At 37.7% G+C, this 11,590-nt stretch overlaps 1 protein-coding gene across 2 annotated transcripts in view; it reads right to left on the reverse strand.

Moving 5' to 3' along the window:
• Nucleotides 1-5,643, reverse strand: part of PDE4D (phosphodiesterase 4D) — a 606,949-nt gene extending 601,306 nt beyond the window's left edge. For both annotated transcript variants that reach the window (XR_002433221.1, XM_021379888.1), the window contains exon 1: nucleotides 5,514-5,643. The gene's annotated coding sequence lies outside the window, so the exon portion shown is untranslated. The remainder of the gene's footprint in view (nucleotides 1-5,513) is intronic.

Raw genomic sequence — 11,590 nt, forward strand, 5'->3', positions numbered from 1 at the left:
TAAACAATAATACTAAAAACATTTTGATACAGATTGAATGAAATCTTACATTTGACATTCATAAAGGCAAGTTACTTCAGCAAATATGATTTTATGCTGTGCATGTGTGTTTTTATATATATACACCCATCTGCATAGTAAGGGCAACTGCTTTCCTCTCTCATCTAAGATATCTACATACAGTGATCGGTTGCAATTTAAAAAAAAAAAAAAAGAAAGGAAAGGAAAAAAAAAAAGAAAGGTGTAAAGCTTCAGGCAAAAGCAAAAGGTACAAAGCTTCTTTCAGGCTCCACCAGCTTGGTTTACACAGCAAACTGTTCAGCAACTCTGCAGGTCCTACAGCATCTTCATCTAGATCCTTTTCTGTCAGTGGCCATGAAGTCATCTTACTTTTCATTCTCCGCTTCAGATTTTAACTTTCCCTCTCGCAACTTCCAAACACACATCAACCAGAAAGAATATTGATAATACACACATTGCTATTTCTCTCCTTTTATTATCTTTCCAAACCTATTACTGAACCAAAATGATCTTATATTTGACTCTGGCAGGGTCCATACAGTATACCTGCAGCTTTTACTGAGAACCTCTCATCATGAAAATTCAAGAAAATTTTTTGTCTGCATTGGCTTAGCAGGACTGGAGAGAGAGATGAGACCATACTTACGATGTGATGCATCAAGAAAGCTAACGGACTGTGTGTGTGCTTTAACTTAAATCCCAGGCTAATACATACCTGAGCTTTGCTGGCTGTCTGAGTCACTGCAGCAGGTAAAGCCTCTCAGCAGACTTTTTAATGCAGAAGACAGTATCATTTCTAATACAGAGAACAGCAAGTTCCAGTGAGACCCTGAAGGAACAGCGAGTTCTCTGCACAGCAGCCAGCAGCTCTGCTGCTTGGGGAGAGTATGTGTTACTGCCTGAAAAGCAAAATGAATCTGTTTTCTCCTTTGTGCAGCAGCACTTACTTGCACTCAGGCACGTAAGAACAGATTATAACTTTTTCAGATGTACAAAAGGAAACCAAGGCAATCCTACCCTTGACCCCGGGACTGTGAATACATTCAAACAACCTGTACTGTTTTTGCTGGAGTCTTTTCCTTAATATACACAAACATAAATGCTCACCTGATATGAATGACAACACATACAACTTTGAAGTGTGTATCAGTACATTCACCGCACTACCTTTTACAGAAAGTCAGTGTAGCAACAGCATACAAGCATGCCAAAGCTGCCTCATTAATAATGCTACCTGAAAATTTTTCTTCTCCCCTCAGGGCTCAGTTGTGTCACACACTTTGTTTAAAAGTATAAAACAATATTTTCACGATATTTTGAAGGTACTCATTTGAACAGATAATTTTAGCTTCAGCATTACCACTTCTTTCCTTTGGTTTCCCCATATTGCCAAATAAGATTGGAACTTTGATTTTTCCCTTGTAGACTTTCTTTTCCTCTCCTCTCCTCTCTCTACAAACTCAACAGCTTTGAATCTGATGAGTGCTCTGCCAGAGTGCATATATCACAGATATATCTATGCTATCTTAAGAGAATATAATGCGTTATTGTTCTGATGTGGTTATATTCTTTTTCCAAGGCTGTTTTAACTCCTAACGATCAGCAAGGAAGAAAGCAACACTTCTCCCATTTAAAAAGAAAAAAAAAAATTTTATTTGTCTTCAACTATTTAATTTCAAGCTCTGGAATAATCTTTATATTGCATAGAGTTAATTTAGGAATGTAAGTTGATCACCGTAAAAAAAAGAGAAGTAAAAATTCAGTTCACTTTAGGCAAAGTTCTCTTTTTTTGTGGTTGAATTCTGAATTTCTTGTTATTAGCTCTTTATACTTCATATGAAAGATAGTAACATAAAACCACAACAACCCAACCATACTGATACATTCTTCTATGAAGCCAAAGCATTTTGAATTTGTAAAACCAAGGAGCACAAGAAAATTTCCAAGATAAGCAGTGATGTTCTCAAAGTTACTTACTGTTATAATTCAAATAACGTTACATAGCAAAAGTAGTAGAAGACCCTCACAGGTCCTCTACACATTTTGACCTATGCTTAATTCCCAGTGCTGCCATGAGTTACTAGCAGAAGCAAGGGCCCATGCTAACTGCCCTGCTAAGCAATGTTCACGTCGTTCTGTGGTTTTGTAGGATCGCTTTTGTCAGCTGCCTGCATGAAGGAAGGGCAGTGCCAAAGATGGGCTCATTTTTCAAAGAAGAAGGAGATGGTTTTGTTTGCTTGTTTGTTGTTTGTCTGTTTTTAATTTGGGGATGAAGGTTTCTTCCCAGTGCTGACATCTGGCACACTGAAGCACAAATGGAAAAAATGCTTTACTGGCTGCAAGTGGTTTACAATTAACTGCCATCAGGAGGCCCTAACACAGACACAAAGCAGGATTCTAGCACTAGACAGACCAGACAGTTCTGAAAATTTGTAAGCTAAATGTTTGCAGAAGAATTTTCCAAAGCACGTTGGAGTTTTTACATAAATTGTCTTTCTGGAATGGACACCTGAGTTTATGCTGATAATTCTAATAGCAAAGCTTCACAACAGACTTCAGTTTAAAGGGGATTTTAGTTCTTTTCATACGGTCTTCCAACTTACAAATGAAAGCATTTCTTCATATTTACATTGCATCAAGTCAGTAGGGCTCAGGGCAGGGGTTATATACAAGCTATAACATGAGCTTTTTTTCCTTGAATTTATACAGAAAAGTCGCTGACATTTTCTAAGCAAGAACGCAAATCTGAGACTCTCTACTAAGCAACTGCGAAAAACTTTTTGAAGAATTCTGAAAAACACAGCTGTCTGGACTTCCTAAAGTGGGTGTAAAATACTGAAATACTTACTCAGCAAAGCAGGGGAGAAAGTTTCCCTCAAGAAAAGCATGTATAGTCCAGCAGGCACTGAACTCTGAATTAGGAAAACATGTACCCATGAAGCAGTACAAGATTCAGTGCATGCAAATTCTGCCCTAGTCCTGAAAAAAAGCCTTAACTACCCTACTCACAACATATCCATGTTGTTTCTAGGATTGAGCAGATGCCCTAATGGGAAGCTCCAATGCCCCCCTTCTTTTTCTTTTTCTTTGTATGTCAAATACAATGGCATAGAGCAGATATATCCCAGGATTTCATTCCTCCTTGAGCTGCTGACCTGCCATGACTTGCCCAAGGTTATGTTTAAACTGTGTGTACTTCCATCCTGTGCCTACCATCCTGTTTGGTTTATAATCTCATAAGGGCAGGGACTGCCTTTTACTACTTGTTTGAACAGAATCCAGCACAAAAGGGCTTTGATCCAGCCTGTAGGCACTGCTTGCAGTCTGTAGGATTCCAAATCTTACCTAGAGAACTCAGTATCAGTAAAGGTCTGGTACTGAAACAGTGCATGTACTCAGCTCCATGTACTCAATTTTCCGCACCACTCCTCTTGACATCACAGCGCACATGCTGCCTTAAAAAACTCTCTTAAAAAATTAATGATTTTTTCCCGTAAATTAGTGTATCTCATTTTTGTTGACCTCATTTAATGTATCAATATTCAGACTTAAGTAACTTAACTAGATTAAACAAACAACATTCATTTAAAGGAGAAGTGACAAGTGACTTGACTGTTCAGCCCACAACACGACATCGTCCAAGTTATGCATATGTCATGGAGAAACAATGCTAAAACAAAATTTTCGCATCTTGAGATTTCTTATTTCAGAAATATTCACGGGAAGAGTAGTTTTTACTATCATTCACCAGCTCACTAATTGCATACCTTTCCAGTAAAATGAATTTCACTGTGGTTTAGGTTTTATATTACATATATAAATAGTGTAACTATTTACTATATGTGACCACTAAAGTAAAGCTGACAGAAGTTATCATAAATACTACCTGCATGAGCAAAACTCTTTTTTTTTCAGCTTCATAAAGTGATTTAGAGGAATTAGTCCAATGTAAGTACTTTCAATAGTATCACTACAGAATTAACTTTCATTTTGTGGTCTGCTTGATTCTCAGCATTGCAATGCAAGATGTGCAAACAGCACTATTGCATTCACTACAGGACAGTGTAACTGACCTTTTGAAGTAATACACACACACATCTTCCTTACAAAAAGTTCAATAAGCTTAAAGCTATTAATGCAAAAGAAATTGTTTTACTTCAATACTAACCATAAACTTAAGAGTTAATTCTTCTCTTTGTTTTAGAATTTGAAAATGTAGCCAAACACTACATGCAATTAGAATTTTACAATAAAGGATAAATGAATTGCCAATACTGCATTCTTATTTTTCTATAACAGAAGAGTAAGGTTTGCTAACAAAAAGACTTTGCAGAAGTTTTGCAGAAGCATAATATACCACTGGAAGCTATCATATTCACTACGTAGAGCAAGTCAGCCCTCTGAAGAACTTTGGCTGTTTTAAAATTATTTACTCACACAAATCCGTCTGAAAAGTTACAGCTTCAAGAAGGAAAGCTAATAAGAAACAGCAAAGGCTGCCATCCTGCTAGCAGAAAGTATGCAGTTCTTAGCAGAACCCAAGCTATTTACCCACAAATGCTAGCTTTATTACACCACACAATGAAATGATGTTTCCACTGAAAAAAAACAAGCAGCATGGAAAGTCCTTTAGATCAACTAATGCATTTATGGCAGTGAATATGACCTTGCAGCATTTACGAGAGAGGTGCAGAGCACTAGACTGGTAGCTTTCTAATTTCTGATTTCAATCTACCACTCTATTGTTTTAAAGCCCAGTTGCACAGGAAACCAACCAGGGAGTCACTGTGATAACTGCATCAGATTAAACTGCAGATCCTGAACACCATTTCCCACTGGTTTCTAATTCACTGTGAGGAGATTTTGTTTTTAAATTTGTGAACTCTAACATTCTGGCATTCAGCTTGCTACAAAAACAACCCATACACCTTAAGTAAAGCACTACAGCACTGCATGAAAAAGGGGTTAATTAAGCTATATGGTTGTTTAAAATACTAGATGTTAACACCACTGTTTTAACAGTATCTCTGCTCTTATGTAGAGAAGATAGGGGGGAGGGGAGGGGAAAGGAAATAAGTGTTTGTTCTTCATTATACAGTACACCGAGAATTTTGTGCATTCCTTCAATAGCTCAACCACAATTATTAGCATACAGCGTACAAACAGTACAAAAGCATAAAACACAACATATGCCTTGATTAGGCATGAGTAAGCTGTAATGCAGCATCACTGTATTTTACTATAGAAGCACAAATACTATGAGGAGCAAACACAGCCTGTTTCAGAAATGAATGAACCCCAACTGCACTGACCACATGCAACATGGTGAAGCAATGTTAACCCTAGCAAGAGAAAAGCTACAAAGATAACTGTACATGAGCTGATACGGCACAGAAGTGCAAATGTTTGTTGCTAATGAACTACTTTCTAAACACGAGCATTCTTGTTTACAGTATGTAATTAACAAAGTTGAAAAAGTCAAAATTACTCACAGAGTCCTGAAGATGCAATAGCAAACTATCTAAGACAGGAAATTCCAGGGCAATATTATAAAACAAGTAGGAATAAACATGCATAAAGTCAGGAACTGACAGGCCTCTGGATTACTGCAACTGTAGGAATCATGCTCATGCATGCTGGCTATAATTTATGAAACGGAGCCCAGGAAACAACCAATCGGTTAGCTCCTCCTAACAAGTCCAACTGGCTACGAAAAGCTGGAAGTGCGGCACAGAACAATGAAGAGGAGCTATCCCACATATTAATCTGCTTATCTGGGATTGCTTTCTGTGTAGAGAAGAAAACATGAAACAAGGAGGGAATAAGAAAATCACAGCTTTTCAGTTGAGACAATCAACAGGCAAATCTTCTGTTGCACTGCAATGTCTAGTATTATATTCAAATACCCTGGTATCAGATAAAACATTTCAGAAGAGAATCATCCTCCTTAGGAGCTGATTTTTTTAATTTTTTTTTTTTTTACACTTTGTTGGCAGAAAGATTTGCAAGCTGGATTTATATCTCCTATGCAATTGTTCCGGTGCTCTCCTGCTCTTAATTTAAATATAATGTTACTGCTTAATGTGAAAAGCCCTTCCATAAAATCTGATTAGAGTAAGATTTTTTTTTTCTGACCACAGGTGGCTGCTCAGTGCATTAATGAGCAGCCCTTACCAGAAAGCCATCTGTATGGTCCTATTTCAGAGTAATGCAGGGTTTCAGATTTAAAGTACCATCATCTTCCAAAGAGATAAGGAAAGGAACAAGAATGTGTCTTCAAAAATAATTAAATAAAGAAACACTTTAATGAGTGTTTCTAGGACGGAACAGGATGTACCAAAGTTGTCCTTCTTGGGAAATTCCATGGTTTTGAAATGTAGGTTTGTCTAGCTTGAAGCAAACACACACCGCTGACATTTTCTACTAAATAACTTCTCTTGAGAGGTTCAAATTGTCATAAAACATTTTAATCTTAATTCCAATTCTATAGAAATTACAAAATAAAATTTGTATTTTCACCCGAGAAAAAATACATAAGGATCTGTCAGGATGACAGTTAGATTTTGGCCTTGCAGAATAATCTTCCTGTACACGAGACCACTGAATTCTCCAAGTTGATGAATTTCTATTTACTCTTAAAAGAAGCATGAAACATATTTTAACACAAGGAAAACCTACAATTATTGAAAAGAGCTGTCAGAATGTTTACACAGAAATCCTAATAATATTGAATGAAAATAAAGATATGTTAGATTGAGCTAGCATGAATTTTGCAGGAATAGAAGTCATGTATGTTTGGTTGTTTTGTTCTTTTTTTTTTTTATCTTTCCATACAGTTATTCTTCACGTTTCTCTCCTTTTCTCCTTCCTTTTGGAATCCATACTTTACAACAATTTCAAAAGTTTCCTTGGAAAAGCATCTTTTTAAAATTCACTCTGCTCTTTTCAGTCATTACAGCCATATTTGACAGCTTCTATGGATATTTTGCCGCTTTAGGTATTTACTCAGAAAACAGTCAGTAGCTGAGATGACCATCTGGACCACCTTGTCCTGCTGGGCGCCATTACTTGAATTAGGGAAACTGAAGCCTTTAATCTCATGAATAAGGTCTTTTTGTATAACTAAGCAGTCTCCTCCCCAGGTCTCCAGTCTATCAGTACATATAATAATCATGAGCCATTTCAACCCCATATCCTTTTAAATGGCTCCTGATGAAAAATTGCTGTACAAAAAACAAACTCCAAGGAGGTGAAATTTAGCAACTAACAAACGAAGCAGATTTTCAAAGTGGTATTCTGTTGTCTAGTTTCAGTTAATGAGAAGAAATTCTACAGATTTCTGACCAATAGTTAAAAAGAAAAGCTTTATGCAAAGATAAATTCCACAGGGACTCTGAAGCACCCACCTCCAAATAAGAGCATATGGAGAAAGTGGAAAAGATAGTTTACATAAAAATATATTTTAAAGCAGGGGTAATATTAATCATTTGAACCTAGAAAATTGAAAATATTCTATTAATACTGGCAGGATAGGTAGAAAATCTTCAGGTATTTATACCCACTAGTAAACTTGTCTCCAGCCTGAATTTGCAAGTACTAGAAAAATTTATGATGGCTTCTCAGACTTTGAACTTGAGATTACCACTTTTGCAAGCCATGTCTCCAATAAAAAAAAAAAGCAACAACAAAACACACAAAAAAAGAAACCAACCAACCAAACAAACCAAAAAAAAAAACCCTATTAATTTCAATTTCAGCTTTCTGGTGCCGCAACACAAGTAAAATAAAGCAATTATGGGCTGGTTTCTTTCCACAATGACTGAGGAAGAGCTTCCACCAAAGAAAAGCATTTCTTAACCAAAGGGATGGGTGTGTATATTTGCGTATATACACTCTCATGTGCTAAGCATTTGTATACTAATTCAAACAGAGCTTTACTTTTCCAGTACGTACCCTACATATAGATTCTGCAGTCCTCCCACATCAGCCTCTGAGAATGTGGTAGGCTCTGAAGATAGGAACGTCAATGCTTTCCCCACCTCCCTGCCAAAAGCTTCCCTCTTAAACCTTTTGATTCTTTTTATGGCTCTCCCAAATTCAAAATCAAAGGTGCTATCTCTAGTTCTCTCAGTGAAGAAATCTAAAGCACATTCTCACTTTTATCTCCAGAGAGTGACATCTCTGGCTTCCCTTCTCAAGGTCACAAAAGGCATTAATTCCGTCTATTTCTACCAGTGCAGGAGAGGTACATCCTGACATCCACACTTGCTGTTTTGAAAACAAAATTCACTGCAGTACTAAAATAAATTGCTACTGATCCCTTATTTACTGTGTAACTCTGAATAGTATCCCATTGCTTGTTTATTGTAGTTACATTTATAACCAAATAATTTACTGAAATGAAATCCGCATTAAAGAAAAACTTCCACTGAATAACTGGAATGTCTGAGCTGAGGCAATAAAATTAATCCTTCAGTACTCAAGATATCATATCCACGGCATTTCATTTTTTCCTATCTTGTTAAATTATTCACCTCCATAATAGGAGCTTTCTGTGTGTAATTCTTTCTGTCTGCCAGAACTCCCTGATTTATTGGGCTTCTGGGCCTGCTATACAGATATCAATGTCACATCTGCTCAGAAAGTCAGCAGCCTTAACAGTAATGCGTGCCTCTGCCAGTTTTTGTGAGGTTTTTTATATTGTTGCTCTTTTTTTTGGGGGGGGGAGAGCTTGGAAGGGGTTTAATGCTTCACCCATGAACCATTTATCTTTGTCAAAATTCAAAATTCTTCTGTTATCTGAAAACTTTTTGGGTACTACTGCTTACAGCTTAGAAGGAAAGCATATCAAGTAGGAGCTTCCACACTTACCTGCCTGGAGGTTATTCTTCCTGTCAGACTGAAGAGTAATCTTATTTTCATACATGGATTCAACTAGGCACAGTAGCCTTTGAACATTTAACTGTCTGGAAGAGTCAGGCACACGTTGGTATGAGTGAGGCAGCTGGCACTGGCAGTTGGCTCTAAGGGAAAGTGCTAATGGAGTCTGCATCTCTCCTCCACTAAGTCAGAACCTGTGAAACTACTACTCACATCAGTGGCAATTGGGTTGTCCAGAATTCAGAACTCTGTTCCAAAATATTTTAATTTTCTGAGCACGCTTTCAACCCCTGTATGGATTGTGCTGCTTATCTCTTAGGTTTCATATTTCCTTATTCCTGCAGTTGCATGTTTGTTTTAGATGACCAGATATACACGAGCTGAAACATCCACAGTATTTACCTGGTCCTGCAGAAACTATTTGTGCTTAGCTTTACTAGGATTACTTACAATCCATGATGTTCATACAGAATTAATGGTTATTATTTCTCTGTATGGACTAGCTATATAAACATTAAGTATACATAAAGAGTAATTATAAAATCATGCCTTGCCACTCAAACTTACAAAATATATTGAAAGAAATACATATTGCTATTATATCCAGTTCTAATAATGGCAAGGAAATTTTACACACTAGGACAGGATTGGAAATTGAAGTTCTGAACAATTGTCATGGTTTTATGATTTTCGGTTATTGGTACTCCACATCATAACATCATGTAGTGAATGTACCTGGTCCTCAGAAGAGAAGGACTACTACATTCCCCACGGTACTTTGCTCCTCTGTTACCATTTCCAGCCAGAGGGAAAAGATAAAAGCTCGCAGTATAAAAACTTGCAGATCACGAGACCTCGTCCCTTTTTTCCGCCGTCTCTCGTCTTGGCAGCACCTCGCTCTCCAGCCGTCTTATCGTCGGTAGTAGAGTAAGGCCTACCTTGATTTTGGGACATTCTCTCTCTCTGTATTGGATTTATCAGCTTAAATTGTAATTATATTGTATTATAGTGTGTTGTTTTGCATTCTGATATTTTATTTAGTAAATTAGTTTGTTTCTCCTCAGATTGTTGCCACTGTTCTTTGCTCTCAGGGCCATCTCCTTACCCTTTTCCCCTTTTCCCTTTTCCCGGGACGTGGGCCCTTGGGTCCCCCCTCCCCTTTGTCATGGAATCGGGCCTAACGCCCATAAACCGTTGACAACAATGAAAGCAGGGAATTGCAACCAGTTTACAAAATAAATTCTGTTTACTCATCTGATTAATCAGCAGGTGTAATCCACTGGAGAATGTTACATAAAGAATAATGTTTCCCTGACAGCATTAGGGAAAGAGGGTCTTCAGTGACTTGAGGTATAAACAACCATACAATAGTTTAATAAACAAGAGTTGTTCACGTCTCCAGATGCTCATTTTACTTCATACAGTAGCAATGCCAACAAATACTAGACCATAAAAGATAATTGTACTCTATATGGTAGTTTTGTGAGGAAATCTTTTGAACAGCACACAGTAAACATGGAAAATATGCAAGGAATGGAACATATGATCCGTGAATACACGTCCTACGTCAGAAACAGGACTTCATCCAACATGTAATGATGATGATTTAGTAAAATTATTTTGTAAAATGTAAAATATTATGTAAAAGAATTTGAAACTCATGCTTACAGTAAACAAAAGTAACCTCTAGTTAAGGTTACATTGTGTAGCTACAAAAACAAGCAAAAGAAACAGAGAATACACAGAGCAGATGCTTTTGAAAAAATTCCTATGTACATATGATCATTTAGTATCCCAAGGAATCATTTGTACTAGCAGTTCAGACAAACATGAACAAACTTAGCCAGTACTGAACTTGCTATTAAATGCACAGTTAACTGGCATCTTCAGTACTGAAGTAATACAAGCAGTTTTCATAATTAATCAGCTCTGCATGGGAGCAGAATAGTGCTGTACAACTGCACTGCTTGCAGACCTTAGTACGAGGGCTGCTGCAAAACTACTGCCTCCTATTTTGTTACATTGGCCCACAGTGTCAGAGAGGGATGCTGGTGGTTTGGCCATAGAGGCTGAACCTTCCTGCCAGTATTCCATTACTTTTTGTTGCCGTGTGACAGATGGCAGCAGAGAAGCAGTCTGACAGAATGGTGTCTGACATGGAAGTGTGTATGAAGCAAAGGTGTGCCACTGAACTCCTCCATGAGGAGAAAATTGCTCCACTTCAACAGTGGCGACAGTGATGTGAAAGACATGCCACACTCTGGGTGGCTGTGCCCAGCTGTCACAGCACAAAATGAAGAAAGTCTCCATGAATTGGCAGATTACATCCAGAGAACTATGTATGGAGCTGAATATTGGTTTCAATGCATTGGAAAAAATAATGCAACATTGGAATATCACACAGTTTGCACCAGGTGGGTCACACCAGTGTTCACGCAGCAGCAGGAAGAGCACTATATGCAGGCTTGTCAGAATGTATTGAACCAATACAAGGCTGAAGGTGGCAGTTTCCTGGATTGTATTATTACCAGTGATGGGACGTGTTGTCATCACTATTAGCCGGAGTCAAAACAGCAGTGCAGGAAGTGGCAACATTCTTGAATGTGAATTTCCTATTGAAGAAAAAGCTCAAGAGGCAGCCCTCCATGGGTAAAGTGATGTGCACTGTCTTTTGGGATGGGAAAGGGGT

Source organism: Numida meleagris, chromosome Z, assembly GCF_002078875.1.
Source record: "Numida meleagris isolate 19003 breed g44 Domestic line chromosome Z, NumMel1.0, whole genome shotgun sequence".
Taxonomy (NCBI): Eukaryota; Metazoa; Chordata; class Aves; order Galliformes; family Numididae; genus Numida; species Numida meleagris.